Here is a 9,965-nt window from a genome sequence, read left to right as displayed (position 1 = left end):
GAGAGAAGACATTTATATTACAGTTATTTTAACCTCATATTAAAGGAGAGGGTGATATGATGTACAGTTCTTAACACAGAGGAGGGGAGATACATAATCTTCGAAGGGTTACACAATGTTCATTATAAGATGATAAACACAATTACCTTTCGTTCGTGATGAAGGATGTGACACAAGACAACAGTTACAACATAATGATGACTTCTTTATTCATCGGATCGACCGGTCGATGACGTCAGGAATTTAAATTTGCATCTACATGGTTAATCTTCTACCCTTCGCCTCTATGGGACTCCAACTCATCAACTGACCAACTGACTGCCAACTGAATGCTCAACTCTCTGACCCTTAACTCTCTCCTAACTAACTAACTCTTAGATCCTATACTGAGAAATCTTCCTTTGTCTATGAGGTCAGAAGTGTGTTTTCAAACGTGACTAATTTTCACGTGGCTTAACATATGTTTGTCCAAAACACACTTTTGACAACAAAAGTGAGCTGTTGGAAAACTGCTTCTGTGGTACCAGTATTCAAGAATTCTGGCGAAAGAACTGACCCATTAAATTATCGCCCTATTAGCCTCCTCCCACTTTTTGCCAAAATATTTGAGACCTTAATTAACCATGCTCTAGTCCAGCACCTTACAGATGCTAAACTTCTGACCGACCATCAATATGGATTTAGACAAGCCCGTTCCACGGCAGACATCCTCACTGTAATCTCTGAACGCATATACCATTCACTGGACAAAGCGGGAGAGGGCAGAGCGGTAGCTCTAGATATATCTAAGGCTTTTGACAGGGTATGGCATGAGGGTCTCCTCAGGAAGATTAGATCTTACGGTATCACTGGTAGAATACTTAACATAATTAAATCCTTCGTAGATAAGAGAAAAATCCAGGTTGTCCTCGACGGTCGTACATCTAAACAATATGATATAAATGCGGGAGTGCCCCAGGGATCTATCCTTGGTCCTCTGATGTTCCTGATATTCATAAATGACCTCCCCGACAAAATTGCCTCTGAGATGGGTATATATGCTGATGACACCACACTCTATAGCAGGCACGACAGGAAAACAAATGAACATATATCTAAAGTAATGACAGAAACACTAGAGGATGACCTCCAATCAGTAGTGGAATGGGGACAAAAATGGATGGTAACGTTCAATGCCACCAAGACAAAACTGGTTTCATTCAATAATTACAAGAAACCTTCTCTACCACCTATAGCAATGGCCAACAACTCTTTATCTGAGAGTACGTCTTTCAAGCTCCTTGGCCTAACGTTCACAGGAAACATGAGTTGGAACAATTACATCGAGGGCATTGCCAGGGCCGCTGCGAGGAAGGTGGGCTCTCTCTACCGTGCTAGAAAACTTCTAACACCCGAAAGTATCCTGTACCTCTATAAGGCCACTATTCGCCCATGTATGGAGTATTGCTGTCATATTTGGGCCGGTGCATCAGCTACTAGTCTCTCGCTCCTTGACAGGGTTCAAAAGAGAGTCGCAAATCTGATAGGCCCTAAACTGGCATCTAAACTTCAGCCTCTGTCCCATCGTCGAAACGTTGCATCCCTCTGCCTATTCTACAAGTATTATAATGGTGAATGCTCTGAAGAACTGCAAGCACTTGTGCCCCCACGACGTGAACACCCTCGACAGACCCGACAAGCTGCAAAATCCCACCCCCACACTGTAGAGATCCCTAGATGTAAAAGATCTTTCTACTCCAGTAGTTTCTTCCCCAGAACTGCTAGACTTTGGAATTCCATTCCAGGTCACTGCTTCCCCAACTGTACTGACATGCAGAAGTTCAAGTGCAACGTGAACAACATCTCGCTGCCCTAATCCCTACATAGTACCCCAGTAGATGTTTCCCCTGATAGTAGCCCCCTACACCAAAGTGGCAATGTGCCTTGTTTGGGGTGAAAATGTAATAAAAAAAAAAAAGGTACAGATAAGTAGTTGCTGCCACTGATAGTAGCCCCTACACCAAAGTGGCAATGTGCCTTGTTTGGGGTGAAAATGTAAAAAAAAAAAGAATATATATTTTTAATTTGCATTGTTCATTCTTTTAGCTGACATTTTCAATATTCCAATTTCTAAACAAATGGACAATCAACTCTATTTCCGATATAAACAATATTTAACTATTTTAATAGATTTTAACAATAGACTAAATTTCTAACATTCCATTTCTTAACCTTCCCTACAGGGTTCGATTCTAGGCGTATCCTAATTACATTTTCACTTATCTTATATTCTTCTTATTTACATAGGAAGGGGGGCAGCTCTTTTCCATGTAACAAATAGAGAATTGATTTTATAATAAACCATACGCCATCTGCATAAAATAAAATATCATGTTTAAACGTATTGTTCGATAGGGCAACGCCGGACTTCCAGCTAGTATGCATATGAAAACTACTCTCATTTTTATACCTAATTGTGAATATCTACAAACAATACTGAAATAACCTTAGTTATCTTTCTGGTGGTTAATGGATTAAACAACGCCATTTTTCTTTCCCCGAAATATATTTTTTGTCGTTCCAATACAAAGGAAGTAACTCCTAAAAGAATGATAATAGGTTAAAAACAAACAATAAAACATGTTTCGCCTAAAGTTTAATAATAATGTTGAGGGTAACAAAGCATTCAAACGTGTCGGAATAAAAATATTTGCATAGCGGAATTCGATTTTGTCAGTTTTTATGAACTTCTACGGCGGCTACTTGTGCGCCATGTTGAAATACGGACAGCGCTAATGGAATTCGACTGATTTTGTTCCTTGCTCAATTAGTATGAATACATACAATATATGCGTCTATCTGTATGCATCCTGTCATGGGATGCAATTACAAATAAAGACCTATATTAAAATCATTAGGATGTTGTATACGGGGGGGGGGTCATAAACCACGTAGCTGTATAACAAGCGTGTACTAGCAGTTCTACTCGGCTTTGCTCGGGCCCTATGTACTGTTCATAACTTTATGTGCTTTTGTATATATTAATAAGTATGAATATGTTCGGTAATCACTTTCTATATAATAAGCTTCCTTAACTACAATAGAGACAATTGGCGTCAATTTTTTTTAAACTTTGACCCCAATAACATTTATTGTTTTGGGCTCAAATTCGATTAAAATGTTTGACCAATGTCCAGGTAACCTACATCTAAAATTCCAAGTGTTTAGACTCAAAATTGGCAGAGGAGTTTGGTATAGTTTGCAAATGTCAACTCTTTCAACTTTGACCTCTTGGCAGCCAAAATTTCGCCCAAAAACTGATTTAAAAGCTTGCCGCATGTCTGAATACCCTTTATGTAAAATTTCAAATGTTTAGACCCAAAACTGGCTTAATAGTTTGCTAGAGGCCGCAAAAGTACAATCTTTTGGACTTTGATCCCTTAGAAGCCAAATTCTTAGACCAAAAATTGGCTTAGTAATTTGGTAGAGACCGTAGAGGAGAATTTTTTTAAAACTTTGACCCCAATTATTACCCCTTAATATTTATTGTTTTGGGCGCAAATCAAATTAAAAAGTGTAACCATGTCGAAGTAACCTATATCTAAAATTGTCGGAGGAGTTTGGTAGAGTTCTCAAAGGTCAAATCGTTGAACTTTTACCCCTTTACAGCGAAATTTCTGTTCGAAAACCGATGAAAAAGATTTTCCCAAATCACAACACTCCTTATGTCAAATCCCGAGTCTGTAGACCGAAAATTGACAGAGTAATTTGGTAGGGAAGTGTACACAGGAGACAGGCAGACAGACAGACAGACAGACATTTTCACTTTTATAGACATATATATATTTGTCTTGTATATGTATATACGGGTATCTGTTTAATAGTTGTGTTTCTATAATGAGTCTCTTTTAACGTATGAGTGTTAACGTTCTGATATGTGATTCGTTTAGTGGGGTTTCAATTGGGTTTTGATTTGTGTATACATAAATTAACAGTTTATAGAAATTGTTGTCGGTTGGAGCACCAGCAAAACATACCTTAAATCTTCCTTTTATGTGATCCTTCAATGAGTCCTTAAATCAAAGGTGCTTCTCCCCGAAAGTGAAAAACGCTCAGACGGGAGTTATATTTTGATATAATCATGGATTCCTTGCTGAGTTCTTTTTCAGTGTTGGTGCACTTTGTATAAGATTACATTTTTCTAAGCCCCCCCCCCTGGGTGTCCTGTCCAAAAACTCCTTCCGTCTGCTAATGTGTTGCGTATCGAACTGATTTCCCTCGTAACTTAAACACTACGTCTCAAATCTATCTTTTTTCATGACATCATCACTAAAGATCCTTGCTGGGGTTTTGTCATGTTTATTTGTTTATATTATGGCTGGGCTCGTTGGAAAGGTAAGGACCTGAATTGTGTAGTGGGCTATGCAACATTTTCCCTTAAGGTTGCACATTAAGAGGGATCATCCGTCACCCAGAGCCAATTTTTGGTACTTTTTTACAGCCATAAAATGTTTCGGTAAAGTTACAGTTTCTTTCCACCATCAAAAAGTCTTTTTAAATAACAACTTTGTAGGTTTTCGAGGATGCTGAAAACGAAAATTATGTTTAACATCCCAGGAAACGAGTAGTCTCCAAGATATGAAGAAATTATAGTTTAAAAAAAAAACTAGGAGATAACTTTTGTATATTAATTTAACTTAAAATGATCATCCACTTTATGGCCAATTTTGGGAGACGCTCTGTTAATTTTTTAAGGTTTCTGTTTATTGTAGCCCGGTAGATCAACGCAAAACTTACCCTAAGAAACTTGTTTTCATCAGGCTTTCGGGCGTGCTGAAAAAAATATCGCATTTAAATTTTCCGCAAATAAGTATTTTCCCGAGTAATAAGCAAAAAATATACACATGATATAATCACACACACACACACACACACACACACACACACACACACACACACACACACACACACACACACACATATATATATATAAACAGATATATTTGCATATATATATATAAATATATTTATGCATACATATATATATGAATTATAATATATATATATGCGTGTGTGTATATGCAAATATATACACCCATACACAGACACGCACGCACACACACACACACAAACACACACACACACACACACACACACACACACACACACACACACACACACATATATATATATATATATATATATATATATATATATATATATATATATATATATATTGCAAAAGGTCAGCTGAACTAATTATTTAATAACGCGATAAAATGATTACGGCCGCCATTTTCTTTCCACATAAAGGCGATCATTGGTGATTTAACATAATGCGATTTGCTTTAATTATATTTAGTGTGAAGCCAATTAAATTATGATCCGATGTTTTTATGATTTAAGGCGAGAAATATTTCGCTAATAAGTTTTACTTTGCATAAGATCCACTTAGCGGAGTTACCGACTACTTTCGATTTCCATTGATATAAATCCTTTTATTTCCCCCAGAAACGACTAAAGCAGTGTTAGTAAACTTGTTCTAGTTATGATACAAGATGGGGTTGCCCATGACTCTCCCTGACTCAATGCCACTCAGCTACGATCTAGAAGAATTGAAATTACGATAAAAGCAAAAACTAGAATTACGATTTCAAGTTTGGTTCGTCATATTAAAATGTATTCTGGTCCTTTTATATCTGGATTAACTCTGTTTTCAAAATATACCAAAACAACAGCAACAACAACAACAACAACAACAATAATAATAATAATAATAATAATAATAATAATAATAATAATAATAATAATAAACAGAGCAAATCCACAGAGCTAGCCAGAGAGCTGAAGGGGATATGGATGATGAAGAAAATCAAAATAATGCCCATAATAGTCGGAGCACTAGGAGAAGAGATGTTGCGAGTTTGTCTCAGATGTATCGTTATTTTCATGGAAAGTGTTCGACTGAGCTTCAATCTATGGTCCCCCCTCGCCAAACTTTCACAAGAAACACTCGTCTAACTGTAAAAACTATCAATAATTCCCCCCACTCTTTATCTGTGCCTAAACCTAAACGTAGATTCCATGAACAAAGCTTCTTTCTTAGAACTGCACGCCTGTGGAATTGTCTTCCGTTTTCCTGCTTCCCGGCTGACTACAATATGGCTGTCTTCAAGTCTAACGTAAATAAGTTCTTGATGAGCCGTTCCATATAAGTTATCAAATTTACCAAATTTTCATTACTAATGATTACTATATTGTCCAATTTCTACTGTACACTCTTTAACCCTTATCCTTGAGTGGCCTCTTGGCCTTGATAATGTGGTGATGCCTATGTAAAAAAAAAACAACAAAAAAAAAACAATGCCTTAAAATTTTGAAAAAGAATGGGAGAAATTGGAATCAAAGGAATGACTGGAAAAATAGAACGAATAACAATCATGAAAGCAGCTGTAATATTAAAAGACCCTTGAATGTGGAAACTAACACACAGGAGCAGCAAGTGCAGACCAGACAAACTGCTGCAAAGGAAATGAAACACTACATGGAACTAAGAACATTGAAACCGCATATCTATAAGTTCCTTAACCCAACCTTACACCTAAGGCCACATAACTGCGGGAGTTGAAAACTCTCAGCCTAACTCGATTGTCGCCCTTTAACTCAGAAGAGCGACCTAGCTACGTCACTTCCTGTTCTCAATATTTTTTCCTCTTTTGCGCTGGACTTTCAAGCAGTCAAGATGTGACAAACACCGCTCCGGTGGGGCCATGAGCAACCGCCGCGTCCTGACTAGCCAGTCAACCGCAAGTAACGTTACTCATCTTTCAATGAACTCTTATTCTTTCTATCACCCTTTCGTATATATTTATGCAAATAAATTGTATTTGTTTCGTTGATATATAACGGTATATTTTCGTCTTCATTATGCGTCCATTAGTCTTTTCAATTCCTCTACCATTAAATACATCCACCATTATATACATGGGGACTGGATCGTCTATCACACTGCAGACCGTCCTGTCCCCAACAGATTGGTAGACCGCCGACGTGATCTTTTTCAAAAGTGTGACTTAAGGAACATTCTCATAAAAGTTTAACAATCAACGTTCCAAAAACATTTTTAAAACGTATTCACTGTCGCAAATGAAACATACCGTTATATCGTTAAATAATCAGCGAAATATACTTAAAAAAGAAAGAAAAAACAAAACAAAAAACACAATTTCAAAAAAAAGGAGAAAGAACTTTTTCGTTGCATTTTCAATTTTATGTCTAAACACACGTGCGTCAATTATCTATCGCCCGCTATCTTTTTTTCTTAATACTCGTGGACAGATAAATTAAATAAATCACCTCGAAAAAAAAATGTTTTTTTTATCGTCGAAGCCTAAATAATAATAATAACAACAATAATAATAATAATAATAAAAAGAGAACAATAAGTTTTATCTATATTCACGCACATATAAAATATAGACATTTTATTCTCTTCACATTTTTATGACCAAGCGTATTTTTGAACAACAATGTCTGTTAAAATTTCGACGATACAAACGGACTACTATTTTTACGAACATTTCGATTTTTCTCGCAAACGATGCACATTTCCGTTATAATCCAATCGAAAAAATAATTTTAATGACGTCCTGAATATAACGTGCTCCCTGAAATATTCTTAGACATTCTTTTCGCGTCATTTAACTCAAACATTTTTATTCTGTTCTCCGTCATAATCGAAGCAAAATATAACCCCGAGAACCTGAAAGGTCAAATTTTCTTGTTGCCTTCATTCTTAATAATCAGTTTTTTCAACAAAACTATTTTCCGAGGACCAGTTCTTGTTTACCTCAGCCGAGAAACACTTCGCACGAAGAGACATGATTACGCACGTGTAACGAGCACCTGCAACGAACGAACGTCGCACTATAGCACAGACGTAACTCCAGCGACATGCGTCCACTGGTACAACGAACGAAAATTATTTCCTTATTTGAACGAGATTTCTAACAACTTAAATAGCAATTTCAACGTGTTTTCCACGTATTTTCAACGCCAGAAATTATATATGAATTTTACTGTGAATGACGAAGTCTAACAAACATACCATCACGCACGCGTTTTATATATGGATGTTGCTGTGGACGACGAAGTCTCAAAACATTCCGTCACACACGCGTTTTAGCTATGTATCAAAACTTTAAACCTTCTTCACTTTACCGAAATATTTTTGTTGCCATGTGCGAATATAAAAAAATTATTTCAGCTTTCGATTTCATCATGGAGAACGTGTGGCAATAAGCCCACTGCAAAACTCAAATAGCAAAATTCCACAATTATGGAAAGGAAAAAGCGACAACAAGCCTCTCCAGCGTCATGTTACGCGCATCAAGCCTCTCCACGGCATATCAACCCTTTCCAGCAACACCTCACAGGATATCAACCTTTTTTAGCAACAAACGCGACAACCAACACAAAGATGTTCACCAAACACTATACACTCCTGGATTTCACAACGATTCACCTCACCTCACCGAAGTTCTCCAGCTAACATGAGTAAGCTGCATCATGCACACTGATACACTCATCCTGGACGTTCAGACCGTACCGATCCACTGAGTACGCCCGAGCACCTGAACAACGTTGACTCCGCTCTCCACGGACGGACAAATTTTCTTGCAGACCCACTTGTGACCGTAAGCGTGTAGTCGACACATTCGCGACCAACGCGAACCAACTTCAACCCATCGTGCTGACCCTTGCACACGCTTCATAGACTCTGTCGAAATACAGTCTATAACCGCAACACTTGCACTCAAACTCATAACGTCATTCCTATGACCATTCCACAGTTGTACAAGTTTGCACACCTTTTTTCCTGATATCCTTTAACGTCGCAACTCTATCTTTACACCCTGCTACTTAATAAATAAAAAATCTTCCTCGTTCTCTACACAGTGGACACACACGCAAACATATATATGCATGCTTTTTCTCCAATTTTCTTTTCTCTAGCTTCCAGCTAACAAGGAAGGGAGTATTGTGGGAGTTGAAAACTCTCAGCCTTACTCGATTGTCGCCCTTTAACTTAGAAGAGCGACCTAGCTACGTCACTTCCTGTTCCCAATATTTCTTCCTCTTTCAAGCAGTCAAGATGTGACAAACACCGCTCCGGTGGGGCCATGAGCAACCGCCGCGTCCTGACTAGCCAGTCAACCGCAAGTAACGTTACTCATCTTTCAATGAACTCTTATTCTTTCTATCACTCTTTCCTGTATATTTATGCAAATAAATTGTATTTGTTTCGTTGATATATAACGGTATATTTTCGTCTTCATTATGCGACCTTTAGTCTTTTCAATTCCTCTACCATTAAATACATCCACCATTATATACATGGGGACTGGATCGTCTATCACACTGCAGACCGTCGTGTCTCCAACAGTAGTGCCCCCAACCCCCCAAGAGCGAGGCCAAATAACTAAGTATAGTCAAGGAGGAAGGAAAAACCGATGAACTGACCAGACCTTAGCTGAATAAGTGCGAAGAGAACTGGGACCTTGAGGGGGCTTATTGCCACTTAAATCTCAGCAAAGACCAATAGCTGCTGCGAACGAGAAATCAATGGAAAGCAGTGTTGCGATAATGTAAATTTATTTGTAAATGTTATCGAAAGAGGTGGAGAGTACTAAAAACCTAAGGAGACTTGTTGTCACTCGGCTTCGAGGGAACACCACAGGCTGTTTTCAGGGAAAGATCTCCGAAGACCTGTGTGAAAGCTCCTTGTGAGCTAATAATAATAATAATAATAATAATAATAATAATAATAATAATAATAATAACAACAACAAAAACAATAATAATAATAGCAATAACAACAACAACAACAACAATAATAATAATAATAATCATAATTATTATTATTATTATTATTATTAGGATGAGCTTGAACTAAGGTATAGATTGTTGGAAAAGGGGGCGATAAC

The sequence above is a fragment of the Euprymna scolopes genome, chromosome 34, assembly GCF_053919585.1.
Source record: "Euprymna scolopes isolate OS-2025 chromosome 34, ASM5391958v1, whole genome shotgun sequence".
Taxonomy (NCBI): Eukaryota; Metazoa; Mollusca; class Cephalopoda; order Sepiida; family Sepiolidae; genus Euprymna; species Euprymna scolopes.
This window is presented reverse-complemented; position numbering follows the sequence as displayed.